This window comes from Pleurodeles waltl, chromosome 4_2 (genome assembly GCF_031143425.1).
Source record: "Pleurodeles waltl isolate 20211129_DDA chromosome 4_2, aPleWal1.hap1.20221129, whole genome shotgun sequence".
In the NCBI taxonomy this organism is placed as follows: domain Eukaryota; kingdom Metazoa; phylum Chordata; class Amphibia; order Caudata; family Salamandridae; genus Pleurodeles; species Pleurodeles waltl.
In genome coordinates, this window is record NC_090443.1 from 283,854,420 (window position 1) to 283,876,241 (window position 21,822).

Genomic DNA, 21,822 nt, shown 5'->3' on the forward strand with positions numbered 1-21,822 from the left:
GGTTTTTAAACAGGGAATAATGAGTAATTCATTGCAGAGACACAGGGCTGTATTAGATCCTGGTACGCGAGCTAAGTGAGGATCTCCCTATTGGAGCTTTCGGTTAGTGTTTAACTGGATACTGGGGGTGAGTCTGTGGTGTAGACCTAATCAGTATTACATGGTAAGGAAAATCCTGATCCCAACCTACATGGTTGCGGTATACTGCAGGTGCCTGCGCTAAGGCCCAGTTTACAGCATAGGCTTGTTTTACTGCTTCTGGAACAAGATCAGAGATAGAAGGCAAAATTATATCTTCCCCATGTGGAATATGGATATCACAACTAAGTTCATCCCAGAACATTACACTAAGGGTGCGCTCTATGTCTTCCTCAATTTGGATTTGTAAATCATAAACCCTGTCGGGTAGGAGAACGCGCCCGACCGCAATATAGTCGCTAGCGGTTGTCGCATCCAGATGATCTTTCAGACACTGGTGACATATTGTGACTTCTGCCAAGCTGTGTCGCTGCCCACATCTTGTTTTTCAGCAATGTTCCAAGTTTACTGGCATTTTGAATTGAAAGTGCTGGCACCTTTTTCTTTTTAAACTGCGGCTTTTGTTATGGGGTCTTGTCTTCTTTTTGTCTGAAGACCGAGTCTTTCTTCTGTTTCACGTACTCAGGATGTTGCTCTGACCGGCCCACTCTCTCTCTACATCTATCTGGTGCGTCCTGAAAGGAACGAGAGGGACGTGAATCAGTATATCGGTCAATATTTTCTCCATTTCTGAGATTACATCTCCTTTCGAAGTTCTCCGAGAGAGGAGAGTATATCTCTGACTTCGTCTGTCGTTAATTTGCTTTTGTTTATCTTAGCGCCTTTTAGAACCCTTCTGTGTTTGTTTGGTACCTTCCTTAGGGGTGGTAATCTGTAGTTCAGGCATTTTCGGCTTGGCTCCCAAACTATCCCGTCCTATACTGGAATAGGTATCAGATATGATTTTTGGTAGTTGTTTCTCCAGTTCCAAGTGTGGAATCTCTCTGAGCCGCTGACGTATAGCCAACGCTGCTGCTTCTCCTTTAATGTTACTAAGTATTATGGAATAGACGCGAAATTACGCATCAATTTCTTCACCGAATCTAGGGCTGGAGCAGGCCTGTGATTGTTCTGAATTTGTTTCAACACTTCCAGTAAATTGGCAAGTGTCGGGGTACCATGTGTGGTAGTAGAAATCGCAGCGAAGACTGCACCCCATGTGGGGCAGTCATCCACTGAGGGAACCATTCCGAACGGCAAGTACCTTGTGAGAATTCTTTGCTGTTTCTGTTGTCCTGTATGGGGAAACGCAGCTTCCAGGTGATTTGGTTTTTTTAGATGTCCACAACAGAATTTTCTCTAGTTTTGTGGACACTTTGCCCATGATAGAATGTACTGTTTGTGGGTTGATCCCAGAAGTGGCCAATTGATATCCAGCGGATGATGGTGTTGTGTTCAAAGTTCCCAATACGAACTAAACAAGTTGTCTACGTAATGTTACTAGTTCATTGCAAAGATTGCGCAGATCAGCTGCCTGCATGTTTTGTACACCGGGGTGTGGTGTACATGTGGCAAACATAGGCCACATTGGTCCATCATTATCTAAGGGACCTAGTGTCACAGGTTTTATTACTTGTGGTAAGGTGCCATTAAACCAGTTCAGAACTTCTTCATAAGTAATCAGTATTTCAAGGTACTGGTATGCTTGGTACCGTTTTGGTACGTTTGAAACTCTGTATGTGCTGAATGTGTATGTTGTAGAGTCTTCCTCAGGAAAGGAGACCCAGGTATAGAATGATTGTGTTTGGTAAGCTTCTACAATGAATGTGACATCCCCACCTTCATCTGCTAAGCCATGTCCTTCTAAATGTAGTGATAATGCATGTCTGACAAGCTCATGAATATCTATGGCGTTAGCCATATTGCGAAATAGGTAAAGAGGTGGAACACCAAATGAGGAGAAAGTCCTTTTAAGAGTTCGAGCTCAAACAACCTACAGCCTAGTTAGCTGTTCCCTGTTCAGCTGAGAAGGATCTTCCAAGACCACAGAGGTCTCCTTATATTGGTACTTAGGGTACCGGTTGCGTGTGAGACAGAGACACTGTAGTGAATCCGATCTTGTTTTAATGGGAAGCAGGAGTTAGCTTAGCCTTCTGGCTTGCAGGCCTGTGCCTCCGTCACAAAGTGATTTTTACCCTACTCTCAATTATTTAATTATATCTTTCCAAGATAGCTGCATTGTTTTTAGTTAGGACAATGTTTTAGTTTCCTGCTATCGTGCCACTCTGCTAAGGCATCACTATCAGCGCCAGAGATAGATAAGATGTAGGTATTCACATTAGGTACTTTCCCACTTTGTGCCTTCGAGGAATTGTTTATGTAATTGCTGCCCAAAGCATGTCTTGTTATCTATTGTTTGGTAACAGACCTACGTCAAGCGTCCGAGCAGATCTGTATAAATGCACCTTACATAGACAGTCAGAGGGATTCTGACCAGTTGCCATTGCTGCTATCGATGCTGCACGTCGCCTTGACGCTGACCCAGTCTTCATGTCCCTGCGAAGTCTGAGCTAGAGACCTCATTCCAAGGTAACAAGGGTTGGGGGGCTCTCCTCATGGACACAGCATTGACAGATTAGGTTTAAAACACCTAGCTTTCTTTAGGTTAGAGATTAGGTTCGTATTATTAGGGTATATGGACATATTTCATACTTCATGTCATTTCACGCTATTGCAAGATGGGGGGGGTCTTTGTATTAATGACTCTTGTCTTTACAATTGTGTTTCTTGCATTGTTTATTATCCTAATCATTGCAGCCCATGCAACTTATTGTATATTACAGTTTTGTTAAATAAAACCTATTGAAAACTTTGCTGCATCTCCTCCATTGCCTGTGTTTGATTGAGACATGTTGTTCATGTGAGAAAGGGGTAATCTCCGTTTAACCACGACAATACCTGAGATGTCGTACTTTTGCATCCAGGCTGCCACAAATCACCTTTTACCTTTTGGGGTTTTTGGTGACGTGCTGCTCATGAGCCGGGAAGGTTGGGGTGACAGTTGTGACTTGTTGTAGGATTGGCATAGTTCCCTACAAACATAAGTACTGTCATCCTTAAACCAGCAGTCTTGCCTAGAGCAAGAGTCAAACATGGACAGTACTCAGGGCATCCGTAAATTAGTGCCAAAACACCATCGATGGTTGCGCCATGTCGTAGTTGGACTCTTCCTGTAGGCAAGACTGCTGATTTAGGGATGACAGCATTTTTGTTTGTAAACGAGTAAGCCATTCCTACAAGTCACAACTGTCGGCTCAAGCTTCCAGGCTCACAAGCAGTACCTCACCAAAAACCCAAATAGTAAAGGATGATTTATGGCAGTCTTTACGCATGGACTCAAGAGTGCGACCTCTCAGGGGAGTTGTGGTTAAACAGAGGTTACCCTTTTCTCATATGAGCAATAAGTCTCAGTCACACACAGGCAATGAAGGAGACGCAGTAAAGTTTTAAATAGGTTTTATTAACAAGACTGCAATCTACTGTAAAAGGCACGAGCTGCAATGATTAGGATAATGAACAATGAAAGAAACAGAATTGTAAAAATGAGAGTTGTGATTATAAAGACCCCCCCACCATCTTGCAGTAACGTGATTTGTGATATAGGCCCTAATACCTTAGCATGATGAACCTAATATCTAACCTAAAGAGAGCTAGGTGTATTAAACCCAATCTGCCAGTACCATGTCTGTGAGAAGAGCCCTCCCCCACCCTTGTTACCCTGGAATGAGGTCTCTAGATCAGACTCTGTGGGGGCATGAAGGCTAGGTCTTCATCAAGGCTACGTGTAGCATAGATAGCATTGATGACATCTGGTAGGAATCCCTCTGATAACCTTGTCTGTGTGAGATTTATTTATACAGATCTTGTAGGACCCCTAATGCAGGTATGTTCCCAAACAACAGATAAGAAGGCATGCAGCCATCTCAGAATAAATAAATAAATGTCCTAAAACAGAGCATGCTAAGTAGGTAAAAAGTCACTAGTTGACGGGGCATAGGCCTGCAAGCCAGAAGGCTAAGCTATCTCCTAGTTCCCAATAAAACCAAAAAGGATCCACTACACCAGTTCAAAAAAGATATAGGATGTAGCAGCTCCTAAGGTGCAGAGTTGTGATCACATGCTCAAGGTGACAGATATATATACAAGATAGTAACCATCAAGTGAAAGCATGGATGATAATATTGCATCAAAAGAATACTCAGGGAGTAGAGTCCTCTAGATTCCAGAGTAAACAATTTATTCATCAATAACAATGTAACTTCTTTTTGATGCAGTTGAAGGGTTCAGCCTGATTGCAGGAGACAAGGAGTTCAAAATTTGCATAGCAATACCCAAGAAGGCTTGGTTCTAGGTTTTCTTTTTATGAACTTTCTGTGGTTTCAACAATAAAGTGCTTCTAGATTATCTGCAGCTGCCCAAAAGCTCCAGTTTTTGTGCAGGATATCTTGGGGTGTTGAAGTGTAGGGTATTATGGGTCATGCACGCAATTTTTTATTATATCCTTGCCTTTTAGATATTTAATTATATCCTTGCCATTTTAGAGATTTCAAGATGGGAGAGATGTGGTTGTTTCTTTTAGATCCAGTGATGAGCCTTGCGGCAGAGTTAAGAGATGCTTTCATGGAGCCAGCTTAGATCTAGGTAAGCCACTGAAGGTTGATCTTCCATAATCCAGCCTGGAAATCACTTGAGCTTGAACGGATGGGTTGGCTTGAAGTCATCGGAGGAGGAAGGGCTTTATTTTCCTAAGGATGTTCCATTTGTAAATTTGCACCTTTGATAACTGCACTGATGTGCTCCTGCATATTCAGGTTCTTGTCAAGAGTTATTCCCAGTAATATTCCGGCGTTTATAACATGTGGGAGGCAGTTAAGAGACATTAGTTGCTTCGTCCAATCTTAAATGTTTTGTGACTTTTTGGGAGAGGAGATTAGGAGGAATTCCATCATAAGGGTGTTGAGTTTGAGGTTGTTGCAGGACAGGCAATTTTGAGTTTTATGTAGAATTGTGTTGCAAGATCAGATATCCACGGGGAGATTTTCAAGAATAGCTGAGTGTCATCAGCATACAGGCGACAGTGGCTGTTAGATAATTTAAGAATTTCAGTTAGAGATTCCATGTATGGGTTGAAGAGAGTGGGTGAGAGCGAAGACTACTGTGGGACACCTACTGTGACTAGTGGGGGATTGGTCAGGGGCTGATTAACCTTGATCCTTTGAGTTCTGTTGTGGAAAAACAAGGAAAACTATTTTAGGGTGCGCCCAGATAGCCTCTTAGACTTACTGGAACAGAGGAGGAGGCTATGTTTGACTGTATCAAAAGCTGACAAGAGGTCTAGGAGGATTAGAAGGCAGGATTTGTTCTGATCCAGCATTTTTAGTGCATCGCCAACTATGTATGTTAGAGTAGATTCAGTGCTGTGGCCCTGACGGAAGGTGGACTGGATTTGGTCTAGGAGTCACAAGTGGTGTACATGGTTGTATAATTGGACATGGATACATTTATCCAGGAACTTTGCCAGAGTCGGGATGTTAGACATTGGACAGAAGTTGTTTAGATCCATGTGATTCACAGTGGCAAATTCTTGTAAGTATCTTGAACAGTAACTGCCCATGCTAAGAAGTGAACATACCATACAAACATCTTGTGGAGGAAATCAGCATTTGACAGTACTTGTGCTTTCGCAGGATCAGGTGTCATACCCCCAGCAAAAAAGAGATGGCCAAATAATTTTAGTTTTATCTTGTGGAACTCACACTTGGGTGCATTCAAAGTCATGAGTAAGTAAACAACATACTTGTGTGAAAACTCTGTTGTGCTCCTTCTGTGTAGCTCCAAAAACTAATATGCCATTGCTATAATTGAACACATTCACTACAGGCTGTATGATACGTCGAAAGACGTTGTGGAAAAGTTCTGCAGCTGATGATACACCAAATCTAAGTCTTTTGTATGGAAACAGGTTGGAATGTACCTACAGTTTTCTTCGAGTTCCAACTGATGATGACCTTTATTTAAATAAAGGCGAGAGAAGATCTTTGTATGATTTAATTGTGTTATCAATCAGCAATGTATGGACCTGGATGTTGTTTTGTTCAATTGCCTTGTTTGCCCGACATGGCAATGTATATGCATACTGCTCCTTCACTGTCCTTTTCGGACACTACCACTAGTGGAGAAACTCATGGCGTTGGGCCAGTAGAACGATCAATAATGTAATGCTTGAGTAAAGATTAAAGTTCTTTTTCAAAAGCTTCTTGTAAATAAAAAGCAATTGTCTAGGCTTACGCTTTCCTAAACCATGAAACAGCAAAGGGAAGTGATCTACTTCGTGATGAGAGATCAAGTTATAATTCACAGAAATTAGTACCACATCAGTGGCTGTGCTGAAACTGAGTAGACAGGCACTTGACCATGTACCTTGAAGCACATGGATGGGTGCTTATGCCTTCGTGGTCTTGCATTTCATTGCCGCTACAAATGAACCTTGACTTTTTACGGATGTCGATGCAGCCCAGGTATACACTTTGGCTTTTGATTGTGCGAGCCGCGGTAGTGAAGATAGTTCATTGTATTTCTCTTGAGGCATTATGTTTATCGATTGATGCACCACTGTCGATAATGAAAGGTACTGAACAACCATTTATTTTCAATGTAATCTTTGGACAGTGTTTGTATGATTTTGGTGCTTTGACATGTCAACCTTTCCTTGACATTTTTCTTCACATACGGCCAGTCCAACATGCGCACGTTTCTGTGAGGTAAAGAACCATGGCACAACCATCTTTCTCACTTTCAATTGAGATTGAGGCAGAAGAACTGTTTGGCAATGATTCAGATGACGATCGACTTAGTTCAATTTTTTCTCAACTGATGTCGCCATTGGGCCTTGTGGGCGTGCGCTGAGAGTTGTTTTTGGAATGTTCTGGTGGCCATTTTGTCTTCGCGCCATGACACACTTTACAAACCATCACAAATTTTTTATCTTTCCCACAGCCTTTACATATCTGTCCAATAGCGGGACATTTGTCTTTGTGTAGAAACAAAAATCCACATCTAAAACATAATTTCTCTTCACATGTCGCCATAACTTGGTGTCCTTCACTCTTTAGCTTTGGCTTACTTTTCACATTCATGACTGATTAACTCTGGGCACATCCAGCCTCCATGTCAGCAGCTTGTCTTTCAGCACACTCTTCAGCTCTGGAAGCCATTAACACTCGCTCCAGACTAATAGTTTCTCACAGCATTTGTCTGAATGAATCTGACATGCAACCATCAGTAATTCTAAGATGCATAGCTTCCTGATCATTAAATTAATTGAACTTACAGTGTTTGACCAGTGTATTGAGTCTCTCCACAAATTCACTAATGGTTTCACCAATATTTTGGTGTTCTTGACTTAAAATATATCTTTCGTAATCGTTTGGTACTGGACTGAATTTGAAATTCAACACTTCTTTAATCTGAAGTAGTCTGTGACTACTTCGTCAGTTCTCAGATTTTATTTATGACTTAATTCACACCATCACCAGCAAGATTTTTGAGACACTTGGCAATCTTTATGTTTTCAGTCTCTTCAAATGCATCAATGAAATCATCAAATGTCTCTATCCAAGCAGTATTGAAAGGGGATGGGTGTTTTCAGGAAAGTAGCAGCATTGTAGACCAGTGTGGAACTTACTGACATTGAGGGTAGTGTGCTCTCTGGCTCTGTTTGGTACTCATGTTTATGCACATCTTCTTTGACCGTCCTTTAATGTATTGGTCTCAGGATCATCTTTAACATTACTTGGAACTTTAGCTTCTTTCTTAACTGCCATCTGAAATGTTTCACTGTTCCGAAAGTTGCTTTCGGCTCATTATTCTTTGAAGACCTATGAAGTTATTCTGAGCCCCCCTCAGCAATTTTGTGGGCAAACCACTTCAGGTATGGACGGTTCTGTAAGCGCAACCCTGGGCACTGAGTTACTTCACCGAATATTGTGGCACGATGACTTGCTTTAGTGGGCTTGCTAAGTTATTTATTCCTTCTTTTCTAAATGTCAGTTTGCACTGACAGACACCAGGTTAATCTCCACCATGCAGTGCTTCTGTTCACTGCAATATTCAGCAAGTTATAATTATCTTTGGCTGCGCTTTGTAAACCTGGTTGTATCCGCCTTCAGCATTAACGCTCTATGTAATGCACAGTTTTATCTTATGCGGCAGTGGGGTGCCTTTATGTGTGGCCTGACCAGCAGGTTTTCGGCCAATGACGTGTAGATTCTGTACAGTGCTTTCGTTGTCTTCAATTGCTTCACAGCGGCTGGAGTTGTGCTTTGACTCCACATGCATGAAGCAATTCCATACTTTGACAGCGACACAAGTGGCACGCACTAGCAGTTTGCTTGGACCACAGCAAACTCTCAGAGAGAGCACAATTGTCCTTTGGGTTACTTATCACCTACCCCGTTGCCAGTTGTAGCGTCCTCCCCAGCCTGGGTACCCTCCAATAACTACGCCACACACAGAGCTAAATATTAAACGTCTTTATTCTTCTGTGTGTAATTGCTAACTCAACATTCTAAACCAAGCTTTCACTGCATTCTGCTCTAACATCTATGTGACACTTCTACAGAGCCAAAAGGTTTCCATCATAAAATTTGAAAGAAACTACAGCATTGTGCCACTTGGAGCAGCATTTACCCTGTCATTCTCTGTCTTTGCAGTAGTGTCTGCATTTGGTGCCAACTCATTTTGGGTCAGAAATTTTCAATGAGGCCATTGAAACCTTCTTTGCTTCTAGGCCCTGGCCACCATCCCTTGCATTTGTAAAACCATCGCCGGAGAACGATCCTTCACCTACATCGCAGCAAAGAGCTGGAACAACCTTCCCCTGCACCTCAGACCAAGCCCATTGCTCACCAGCTTCAGGAAGAACCTCAAGATGTGGCTCTTCTTCTTACTGAAGTTTGTTATGTGGGTATATAGTCTTTCATTAGATGTGATCTAAGTACCTGACATCTGTCTTGACAATACTCATAAGTGATAACTGTCTTCGCATATCTTCATGCCCAATTCTGTTGTATTGAGATGGAGGGACAAAGATGTTAACTGCACAGTAGCCACCATCTAATTTATTTCCCTTATACTTAAAGGACCTTCATTTCATAGGAAAAACTATTCTGTGCAATAGCAGAATACTCAAACTCCCTGAAAGTAATTCCTGCTCTGTCCCTGACTGAGATCTGCCTCTATCAGGGGTTCCTCCCAAGTCACTTGAGGTCAACGGCCAGTGGGCATACTAAGGAGTTCACCCAGTTACCTGAAAAGAGGTGGGAGTATGTTTTCAGAGTTTCAGTAATGGATAGTGTTCTCGCTGGGAGAGACATTAAGAATTCAGGATTCTACTAGGTTTGATGTCCACCAACTGCAAAAAAGCTGCGCTCTTGTATTCAGTTTACTATCCAAAGACTGCAAAATATATATATATATATATCACACTCATATTAATAGAGTGGTATCAACCAAAGATGGAGGATCACAAAAATCCTCAGATTAATGTTCACCCACTGTAATGTCATCATAGATGCAATATTAAAGAGTAACAGAGAATTTACTTATCTCATGGGATATTTCGTCCTTGTCAGCTATACTGCTTCTTGCTGGTAGTGCTTTCATTTTTTCTAGTGAGGGAGCAGTTTTGTGCGATTCAGAGTTAACATTTCCAATCACCAATGTACCTGCATTAGACTAACATTTTCAGCTTCATGGCCGCCAAGCAATAATTTTGAAGAAATATGGATTTTAGGGAGGGCAATATTCGAACCATAAAGTTTCCAAATATATTGTATTCTTTAACATACAAGTAAGTCATCAGAAACAAGCCCGACATTTGCTGCCAAATGTTTTTTCAAGGTCAAATCTGGACACAATATTCACGAAAGAAAATGTGTGCGATGATCATTTGAGTAAAGGAATGCCCACAGTTCTATTTGCTCACAAGTCAGTTAACACCCAGAGTGCGTGCCATCAAAATCAATTTCTTCGGTTCAAAACCGAAAATAAGCATAGGATCTCATTTTTTCAAACATAGACAAAATATTGCTAGAACTTTGCTATTTATGCACTTAGATGTGCATGGCAAATACATGACAACTAATTCAAGTACATATATTAACGTTAATCCATGACAAGTAACAATGTCTTCGGGTATATTGCATTCTATATAAAAAAATTAAAAAAATGTATTAAACTAAACACACGAAGAGTATTCATAACAGCTACACAAATACCCAAGTGAAAGACTTTCCTCAAAGCGAGGTCTGTATTTGGAAACCATATTCCATAGTAAGTCATATGTGCAACCCATCAATTATCATAATGAACTTATGCGAGTCTAGCTACAATTACCACAAAAAATCTTCAGCTCATGTTTCAAGTTATGTCCCATTTCCAGAGTTAAATTACAAATCGATTTGGATTATTTTCTGCTGAGTATGAAACTGTAACTCCCAGATCCCATATCACAGAATCCTAACTACATTTATGTAGTTTCAAAGGGTTAACTCGGTCACGCCCTCAGAGTTGCCAGACATAATCACAAATAAAATGGTTTCAACACAGCTAACACGGTGACTCAAGTGGGTACAACAATGACCTGTGAATACAACCAGTGCCATGTAACAAGTTCTGAAGTGAAATGCTGAATAAATATGATTGGAACAGTACAAACCAAGATAATAGAAAACTGGAGCTGGTGGTTGAATGCAATGCTACATACCCAAACATGTAGGTCCCACAACTGTAATTTCGTTATTGTGCCAATTTTCCTCATACATACAAAATGTGTTGCTCCACTGAGCCCATTTCAATACTGCATAAAAAGTCATATTTTTGGCATACGTATAATGCAGTGTCATCAGAATGGCCTGGTAGCGCTGAAAAGTTCCTGAGATGCGGTCAATGCCATTCCAACATTTCTATCACTGAACGTACTCTTAAAATTCCTGTGACACAATGTTTTGTGTGCTCTGGTCAATGTATATTTCCGTACCTTGCTTGGCATAACGTATTTTAATGGATCGATGCATATAGAATCATCTACAGTTCTGATTGTTTGGTTCTGGTTTCATTATACCAATATATGCAATAAGTTGATGCGTGGCCACAGTGAGCTCCGAGTACAATGACTGGAAATAGAATGACGTTGCAGGTCCAGCTGGATGTCCACGCAGAAAAACAGGCGAAATAATGTGTTGCCCATAAAATAATGATTAATAAATGGCTGCCGCAGGGCATGCCAGTTATCCAAGAGGAGCTAGGAGCAAGAGGGTGGATGCAGACAGCTAAGAGGTCTGTTCAAATTCAGGCAAACAACAATGAGGTGCTGCTAGGATGTAATAAGGTCCAGGTAAATTGAGTGCATTGGTAAAAAAGGAGGGGAGATGAGTTTAGAGTGGGTACAATCCTAGTTATTGAAATGAAAGCCATCTTCCAGAAAGGCTTCATAAAGCTGATAACTACGTAATGCCAGTTCACGTGTGTTTCTGTGTGAAGTCCTCAGAACAACTCCATTTGCCTAGGTTAGCCACTGCCACTCTTTGGTCTGATGCCTTGGAAGATATGTTATGGCTGGTTCTATTGTGCATATTCCTATGATTTCTCCTGTGCTAATCCTGGGTGGTCGCACCAGGTCATACATCATGGGCAGCTATGTAAAGTCCTTTCCTATGAGCTTCTCAGCTGCTACTTATAGACTGCCCCTTTACCTTTCACAGACAACCACCTCTGAGCATTTAGCATGGCATGTTCTATAATGCCCATTCCTAAGTGTTGCTTCTTGCTACACTTGGGGATCATATATTGTGGCTGGTCAAATAGTTATGGCCTCATGGTGGACATATCAAGCATGTAATATTGATGATTGTATAATGCTTGTAAATACCATAATGGCGACCACAATCCCGCTTGATGTGTGTAAGAATTGATTTTATTTTGATTAGTTATAGAGACAAACAAAAGAAAGCACCCAACTGGCTTGGATATCTAATAGAGATAAACCAGTCTCTCTTGGCCTGCTCTCCGTCTTTTCGCAAGGATGATTATAAGTTCCAGTCTTGTTCCAAATGTCCTTGAACTCAGGGTGTCTGTGAGCACGTAGTATGCCTCGAAAACAAACAAGACAAAATACGCTCTCTTAGATGCATTTCTTTATTCCAGAGCCAGCACCCACGTGATTCGTGTTCAAAAGAACATAACTTGTGCCAGGGCGCCCCTTTTCTACTTCCTCCCCGCCACCGGCACGAGAAACCCCAAAGCGGGACTTGCCTGTGGCCACGGCTTCCAGTTAGAGCCGAGGCTTCCTAGAGCATCCAGCCTTCTGTCTCCGGGCGGCCAGGCTGGATTCCCGGTCTCTTTCCCTTCTCCGCGTTGCCTGCTTCTGTTGGTCTTGTCTTCCTCGCGGCTCTGTCTTGCTCTCCTTCTCTGCAGCGCACGTCTCTTCTGTGGCGTAGAACTGTACCTCTTTGATGTTCTCTGTCACGTCTTGCCCATCTCCCGATCCCCATACAGTATCTTCCTTCGAGTTCGCGCGCAGTGTTGCCGGCCCTCCCCCTTTTTTCTGGTTCAGACTTCCACGTTGATAGGTGGTAACTCAACAATCCCTAGAGTGCTCTCTGCAGACTCCACAGGGCACGTTTTGTCAGCCATGTTGGATGTTCTACCGCGGACTGCATTACAGTGCCCATTGCTATTCGTTGCTCCTTGACCCCTGCTGCGTGGAGTCCTCAGGGCTGTACGTATAATGCCCACTCCCTACCGGTTCCTCTTCTGTGGCGACTACTCAAAGCATAAACTATGGCCTATTACATAATGACTACTCCTTGCCACACCAGGGTAGACTGCAGAGCATGAACCAGGACTAATTGTATATTGCCCATTCCTATGGGCTGCTGCATGACACAGATCAGTAAACTTCTTTGGTATATACTATATGGGACCGAGTAAAGGTTGCCTCTCTAACACTGCACAATGGACTTATCCGAACATACAGTAAAGATGACTGTATAAAGTTTATTCCTAGAGGTTACTCCTGGTGAACTTCAGAGCAAACAATATAGCTGATGCAAAACTGTAAGAGTAGCACTCTTCACCTGTGGACCCTTTCCTAGGCCCCCTGGTCAATGCGGTTTATCCTTCAATGAGTTTTATTAAATTTAATAGCAGGAGCCTCACAGATAAGTAATAAAATTGGTTCGCCATACTAGTTTTACCTGTGCTGGGAACCCTGCCTGGCAGTCTAGGGTCCAAGAAACCTTGGCGAGGGAAAATGAAGGTTTGAGGAGAAATCAGGGGATGCTTCTTCATATAGAAACACAACACAGCGTCTCTACCACCTCCACCCTTACCCTAGAATACAGGAGGAAAAACATCTAACTGACATCAGGAGGAACAATGTCCCCAACAAAGAAAAGTCCATGTCACTTGCTTAGGGTATTGGCACATCTTGGTCAAGTACCTGGGGCTTCCAACACTGCTCTGCCGCATCTGGTTGGATGAACATATTTCGTTGCTTCCATATTGTACTCTTAGTTCTGTTAGAAATAGGAGAGAAGATACTGGTCCCTTAAAACTCATCTCTTTCTTAATGATCTTGATGATCCATAAGGAAAATATTAATTGTTCCAATAATGTCATGCAGTGCTGTAGATTCACATGCTCTGTATACTCCTGCCATATAGTTTTGGGCTCTGATGTTTTCAAGCATAGCCTTTCATAAGGTGCAAATAGATGATAAGGATGTCTGAAATAAAGTCCTCAAAACTTTATGGTCTACAAAGTAGTGTTTGGTAAAACTGTGTGGTGTTGACGAGGTTGCTGCTTTGCAGATGTCAGTTAGCGAAATGTTCCCTAAGAAAGTTATGGTTGCCCTTTCTTATGAGTGGAGTGTGCCCTGTGGCACACCCTTGACTATCCATCTTGACATACCTGCCTTGGAGATTGAATGAACCTTGTGAGGTATGCATAGAATATAAACAGCTCTTCAGACAAGCAAAAATGCTTTGTCGAACCAATGAAGTACATAAGAGTTCTTGTTTAACATCTAGGATGTGACAGGCTCTTTCTACTACTGAATCTGGCTGCAGAAAGAAAAGTAGGAGCTCTACAGTCTGAGGTTAAACAAAAACACCACCTTAGAGAGAAGCTTAGGATTGGTCCTAAGAATAACACTATCACTGTGAACCTGAATGAATGGATCCTGTATGTTGAGTGCTCACTATTTACTAACTCATCAGAGGCAAGTTATGACCACCAAAAAGGCTACCTTCCATGAAAGGAACTATAAAGGGCATGAGTGCAAATGTTCGAAGGCCTTGTGAGGACTTAATTAAGAGTCCACAGGGGTGCCGTTACTATTCAAGGATGTACGACCCTCTTAGGACATTCCATGAAAGCTTTGACCACTGGGATTCTAGAGAGGGATGAATGTTCTCTGTTTTGGATGTAAGCTTCTACAACAGCTACATGAAGGCGTATTATTGTGTAGGCAAAGCATGCCCTTTGCAAATGTACAAGACAGCAGACAATATACTGGATGTTAGCTAATGAGTCCAAGTTTTTTTTAAATGGAGTACTGGACAAACCTTTTTCACTTTGCCATGAAACAGGCGCATGTAATGGGCCTACATGCTTCCCACAGAATGCTCATGCATTCTTGGGGAAGATTTATATAGGCAAATTCAAGTACCTCAGGTGGCAGAATACTAGTTTGAGCCATGTGGGGCCTTGTCTCTGTGTTAGAAGGTCCAGCCTGAGCTGCAGCTTCTTGTGGGGGCTGATGGTCTTTCTACCAGGATGGGGTGCCAGGGGTGCATAGCTAAAGTGGGAGCAACCAAGATGAGCGTCAGGGATGCTTGGCTAATCTTCCTCACCAAGTATGGGAGGATTCGGAGTGAAGGAAAACCAAAGGCATAGATTCCTGACCAGTGGACTGCCCATGGGCTGTGTGTGTACCTGGAGGCGAAGCTTAGACATTTTGCATTTTCAGTGGGTAGCAAACAGATCTGTTTATGAGGATGCCCCAAAACCAAAAGTACAAATGTACTTCCGGGCACAGTTCCCACTCATAGACTTATTGATGCATCCTGCTGAGCAGGTCTGCAAAGTCATTCCACACCCCCAGAAGATGTTCCACTAAGATATATATGTTGCGGCTGACAGCTCAAAACGATTTCCCCTGCTTTGGTGCCGAGAGCCGTGGAGAGTGAAAGACGCTCTGTTTCTGTGAGTAGTATATGGCTATCATGTTGTTTGTCGAGATGATTACATTTCCTTGAGTGACCTGGAACAACATTTTTTAGGGCTAGTTGTATGGCCAAGAGTACTTAGTAATTGATGTGGTAGCCCATGCACAGTGATGGGTTTGAGATGTGCACCCCAGTTTGCAAGGGAGGTGGCCTTGGTAATGGTCACATTTGGAATTGCGTCTGAGAAAGTCCTGCCCATTAACAGGTTGTTGCAGTTTCACCAACACAGAGCAGTGAGTGTTGGACTTTACCAATACTCTACCTTCCCAATGACCTTTCATCTGTGACTACTGTCTCAAACAGAACTCTTGTAGTGGCAATTGTGGACAATGGCTTGGGGTACAATGGCAATGCACAAGGAAGAGATGTGGAATTCCTATCGCTCGACACCCAGGATATATTGTTTGGGGTCAAGGGCAACACGTTTTCATGTTTAGTTTGTCCTTGGGGCAACTAGGTCCAAACCCCTGCAACGCAAACCCATTGGCTACCAGTTCACAGAGAAAGGAGCTCTCTGCAGTTGATTTAATGTGTGTCCATATGCTGTTCAAACTTTTATTTATGGTTCATTAATGAAAAGCCTTCATTATTAGGATGAGCGACGTACATAAATGTTTTAAGGTCACACTGCACTACTGACAGTAGTTCCAGTAAAAAAAAAAAAAAAAGTGTACACACGTTTGAAAAGTTTAACAATATGAGGCTAAGCATAATGCTCCTTGAATGTCTCTGTTTAGCAAGAGTGATGATTCTTTGCTTTAAAAATAAAATGTTCAGGACAAAAATGCAAGTAGGAAAAAAACATTTAGCTACTATGGAATTTTAGGTGCTATTTCTCTGGAGCGTCATTTAGTAAAATGTATTGTTGCATGCTAGTATTTCCAAAAAATATGTGTAATGGAAAATCAGTGTAGCCATTTTCAACAAGATTATGGGAAACAGGAAAATAAACAAGCACTAGTCAAGCCAACCGATCCAACGTTTTTTGTGAGTCTTTTGGTTTTGTTCATAGTGTCTTGTTTTGACATGGCTTTTGTAACACTTTATTGCTGTGGGAGCTGTCAGGACCTCACCATTGTAACAAGCACTGGCAAAAAGAAAAAAAAGTTTTGGGCCTCAAAAAGCACACACTGCCACAAGTGGCTTAAAAAAGGCCCTGCAGCCCCCCCCCCCTTCAGCACAGCACCTGCCCTGAATGAGTCTGGGAGGGGGCCTCCATGTTATTTTCAGGGGAGCCCCCTTCAGTTTTGTTACGCCACTGATTGCCACAGTAGTTCCTGTGACTGAACAAAACTATTTTGTGTGCAAATATGCTCCTTGTGAAAGAGCAGAATGCGATCACTCACAGTAAAGCAGCCGATAGAGAAATAGAAGTTTAATAAAAACAAGATGTCTATGTTAACGCCAGACCTAATTAGGGACCCAATTCTTAAAGAAAGTCACAAAAGTGCACCCATCGTATATGTCTTTGAATTAGTGGCTTTCATGAATTCACAAGAACTTACAGAGGTGGACCAGGAAATCATACTCCTAGAAAATATTTGTGAACTGTATTTTAGCATGAGCAAATATGCATGTGCAGATTTGCTCATGTGAAAATCTATTGAGCGTTTACAAGTTCACTTTCCCTCGAACCACTTTTTTCCTAACCCCAGAAGAACTTCTACTTCTGACATTGTCAAGAGTAAATGTCCAACCTTTCTCATTATGGGAAAAGATTAGAGAAGAGCTTGTGAAAATCCTTAAAACATCAAAGTTGGTAGGTTTGCAGACTCAGACATTCCAGCCCTGGAACTATTGCTTACTTCTTCCTCCAACCCCAGCATGTAGATCTGCAGAAAGGTGGCAAAATAAGGAAATTGTTATAGTATGGACTGAAATTTCAAGTATTCAAGCCCTACTACAGTAGTAGCCTTGGCATAATCAGAGAGGCTATTATCAGAGCTCTTACATAATGAGATTGTTGCCATAATTTGTCACCACACTACATGGCACCAAAGGGCCACGTAGATTTTTTTTTACAGGGCAAGTAGATTTTAGAAGCAACCTGTCCCAATGACAAATAGATATTTTATTAAATTCCACACCCCTGACAAGGCTATCATCCTTAGGAGGCGCATTACGGCTCTGATCATGATCTGACAATTGGGCTGAAAAAGATGTAGTTGCTCCTGGAATGACAACACCCTCTTCAGCTCGGGGTAAGCTTTGCTTGTGACTTCATTTAGCAGAGATACTAGAAGGGGCTGGATCTGTTGAAATTGAAGATGGGACTTGGTGGCATTTAGAGTGAACCTCAAACTGTGGAGCAGGGAAATTGCTGCTTGAGTGTGGGCCAGGAATTACTATCTGCCATTGCTCTTGATCAGCCAATTGTTGATGTTGGGGAAGACATGGGTGCCCCCTTTTGCAGATTGGAGGTCATCACTGCTAGTCACTTGGTGAACACTCTTAGAGCCATGGTGACCCTTAAATGGAGTATTTTGAATTAGTACTGATGCTCACTTACCAGAAAGCAACAGTACAGGCAATGGGCAGGATGGATGGGTATGTGGAAGTAGTCATCCTTGAGGTTGAAGGCCATCATGTAGTCCATTTGTCAGACCAAGGGGATAATGTCCTGCAAAGCTGTCAGGTAGAATTGTTCTTACAGAATGCATTTATTTAGAGGCCTGATGTGTAGGATGGGCCTGAGGGAGCTGTCCTTTTTGGGAAAGTGGAAGTAAAGAGCGCAGAAATCTTGATGGTGTGGAAGCACTCTCTATTTCCCCTTAAGGAGGAGCTCTTGTACCGCTTCCTTGTGCAGTTAGAGATGCTCTCTGCTTAGAAAATATACGGATGGTCAGGTGTTTGGAGTGGTTGTGAGAAGTTCTAGACAGTAGTTATTGTGAGCCTCTAATAAAAACCCTCTGGTTTGATGTGATTTACTCCCAGTGAGAAAGGAAATCCTGTATTTTGTCTCTGAGGTGACATGTGGGCACTGGGAAGTTAAGGCAAGGCAGTGCTTGAAGGTTAAAGCTCCTTTACTGGAGCCATCTATGCCCTTCTCTCTGTAGTTTCCTCTGTATGCACCCTGCTAGGAGAAGATATGCTGCTCTATCTGGTTAGAGTGAGGCCAGAGTGAGGCTGGTCTGATGATGTAGCCTTGGCTCCTCCTCTGGGCTGCTACTTGCGAAAGGAACCTCTTGCAGATGGAGTATGAGAGGCACCCATAGAATTAGCAAGCTCTTTGCCCTTTATCTTCTGTAGCAGCTCATCAATCCTGGGGTCAAAGAATGCCAGGCGTGTTGTCTGAAGAAGACATTGATGCCCCTGAAGGGTGTGACTGTGGCATCTAGTGCAATGTTGTTGATCGCAATGGTCATGCCCTCAGACACTGTCCCCATCACTTCCTGTACAGATGTGGCAGGTGCTTGACAAGCTCTCGCATCTCCTTCCACTGAGCTCTGTCATCCCTAGAAAGGAGTCTGATAGAAATGGCTATGCATCAGTGTGCGGTTGCCCCAACACTACCCTCTTCCCTGATTGTCAAGCCTCTTACTCTCCTTAACAAGCAGAAGATGTTGCCTGTGGCTTGAACAGAGGCTCTCTTGCAAGTAGTATGGACCACCACAGAATCAGGGGGGACCTGGCCTCTGATGTAGATGGGGTTCCTGGTTGAGGTCTTTTATTCTGCCTCCACCCTGAGTGTTACTATCCTAGTCTTTACTTGCTTCTTTCAGTCTTCCAGGGTAGATTTGGTCATGCTTTTCACCATGGGTAACAACTGAAATGTGCCTTAAGTCTTGGAAAGTGTCTCCACTAGGTAGCCCTCTTCCTCCTAAATAATATGCATGTCCATTTCATTATGTGCAGCAGCCCTCTGAATGACCTCATGGCAGTCTGTGGTATCACCCAGTCAGGATGGCTCAACCAGGCAGTGGTCCCAATCAGAATCACCCAGGGAAGGTGGGAAGCTAGGCTGGGAAATTGTAGTCTTCCCAGAGATCATCACTGGGCCTTGTGTCTAACGGTTGGCCCTACGGATCGGAAGGGTAATATGGATTGCCTGAATCAGAAATGGAGTTTGCAGACCCCTCACATGACTCTTGTGGAAGGTGAGGATGTGGTATGCATGGTGGTGGAGTTGGTGGCAAGGGTTCTTGAGTTGAAGGTGGAACAAATGAAAGAGGGCTTTTGTCCCTGTGCCTCTGTTTCCTCGGTGTCAGCTTAAAAGGGGTGTTTGGGGATGGATCTTCTACTTTTAAGGCAGGTCTTTTCTTGCAAAGAAGTCTCTGAGGGCTTTGCTTAAATTTTCCTAGTGACGAGGTGAATAAAGAGAAGCTTCTACCTGGTGTGAAGCTACTCTTGGAGCCATTGCAGAATCTGGACCTTTACTTCCTTTGATCCAGGTGTAAATGCGTTTTTAGGGTCAACTCAACCTTCAGCACCGACAGGCCCTTTAGTGTCAGCTTTGCTAATGCCTTTGGTCTCAACTTTGGGTGTGAATGGAGGTCTTTGGTTGTCTTGGATGGAGTTGGGCTCAAAGTCCGGTGAGGCTCAGTGTCATTCAGCAGAGGCTTGGTCAAAGCCTTCTCTCTGTGCCACCAGGTGCCTTAGGCTCTAGAGGGAGCTGTGCTCTACCTTTGCATGGGACGACTTTTGTGACCTTGTTTTAGGTCTTCTCTGAGAAAAGTGCGGATACTTTTGGCACTGGCTCAAGTTGCTCTTCTTCCTTCTATTCAGAGCCCCTTGAAAACATCTCTGAACTGGGTGATGGCTATGCTGCCAGGATCATGGATGGACTTGCATCATTGCCAGATTTGGCACCAAAGGGGTCTGTCTCCTCCTGGCAAATATTTCTTATTTATGAGACAAGCTCTTTAACCACTGCATGACAGTACCAAACCTCAGCAAAGATGTCTGGAGTCTCGGATAATGTCTGTCGCTATACCACGCAGTGTGCCCAACTCCTCTCTCTGCTGTATCTTAGGGTCTTCTTGGAGTGGAAGGCAGAAATCACAGGAGACTTCACCATGTTTGGGGAAGGTGCACAGGCTCCAGATGTTGCTACAATTCAATCACAGACTTCAAGCAGCTCTATGGGAAATTTTGGAAAGCTGTTTATTTCATCACCCTCTTCCAGCCTGCACTCTGGTGTCGATGGAGTGACAAGCATTCCCCGAAGGGTGGTGGGGAGGCAGCGAACAGTTGGTGGTCTGCCAAAGATGTCCGGTGATGTGGTGAAGGTGGGCGGGGTGACAAACAACTCTTGTCACTTCCACTACTGTTGACTCAGCATCCAGCATTTCTGACTGCAGAATAGGTTGTGTCAGGTCTACATCTTGAGAATGGGAGGGTGCAATCAAGATTCACAGATAAGTGCCTCTTTCACTGATTGCCGGAGCCTCTGCCTTACTTTCTATTCTGCACAGGGCTGTATTGGTGGCCCTTTTGAAAATGCTCATGGTATATAGGACCATCTAATGTACTAGTTTTCTTCTCCTCTATCTTACAAAGGCGGTGATCCAATTGGGCAACTACCCCCTTCATTTGCAACATCTGTTCCTTAACCTCTTCCAGCATCTTCCCAATGGCAGGAATGTTTCAGGAATTGGATTTCTCCAGATTTCCCATTACTGCCAGGAGTACTACTTCATCCTTGGTGGGATGGTCAATTCTCTATCTCTGCATGTAGGAAAGTGCCACTGTTGGCATGGTTACTCCCCAACTTTTTGCCTAGTGTTGATGCCAACATTGATTGAAAGTGTGCTGGGACCCTGCTAACCAGGCCCCAGCACCAGTGTTCTTTCCCTAAAACTGTACCTTAGTTTCCACAATTGGCTCAGCCCTGGCACACAGTTAAGTCCCTTGTAAAAGGTACCCATGGCACCAAAGGCCCTAAGGTCTCTAAGGGCTGCAGCATGTATTATGCCACCCTAGGGGACCTCGAACTCAGCACATGCACACTGCCTTGCAGCTTGTGTGTGCTGGTGGGGAGAAAAAGACAAAATCGACAAGGCACCCCTCTCAGGGTGCCATGTCCACACACCACTGCCTGTGGCATAGGCAGGTCACCAATCTAGCATGCCTAGAAGACCAAAGGCAGGGTGCATTATACCACAGGTGAGGGAATAGCTGCACGAGCAATATGCCCCTGTGGTGTCTAAGTCCATTATTAGACATTGTAAGTGCAGTGTAGCCATATTGAGTATATGGTATGGGAGTTTGTCATAACGAACTCCACAGCACCATAATGGCTTCACTGAATACTGGGAAGTTTGGTATCAAACTTCTCAGCACAATAAACTCACACTGATGCCAGTGTGGGATTTATTGAAAAATGCACACAGAGGGCATCCTAGAGATGCCTCCTGTATGTTAGCCAAACTGCTAGTGTAGGACTGACCTGTCTGTGCCAGCCTGCCACTTTCAGACAAGTTTCTGACCACATGGGGTGAGTGCCTTGGTGCAC

The 21,822-nt window shown here is 43.2% G+C and overlaps 1 protein-coding gene across 2 annotated transcripts in view; it reads right to left on the minus strand.

The window, feature by feature from the left end:
• RBX1 (ring-box 1) overlaps positions 1-12,650 on the minus strand; it is a 102,099-nt gene extending 89,449 nt beyond the window's left edge. Inside the window, exon 1 of one of the 2 annotated variants that reach the window (XM_069231139.1) lies at positions 12,391-12,650. The gene's annotated coding sequence lies outside the window, so the exon portion shown is untranslated. Of the gene's footprint in view, positions 1-10,843 lie in introns of both variants that reach the window. The other variant, XM_069231140.1, reaches the window with a different exon arrangement.
• Between the last annotated feature and the right edge of the window lie 9,172 nt (positions 12,651-21,822).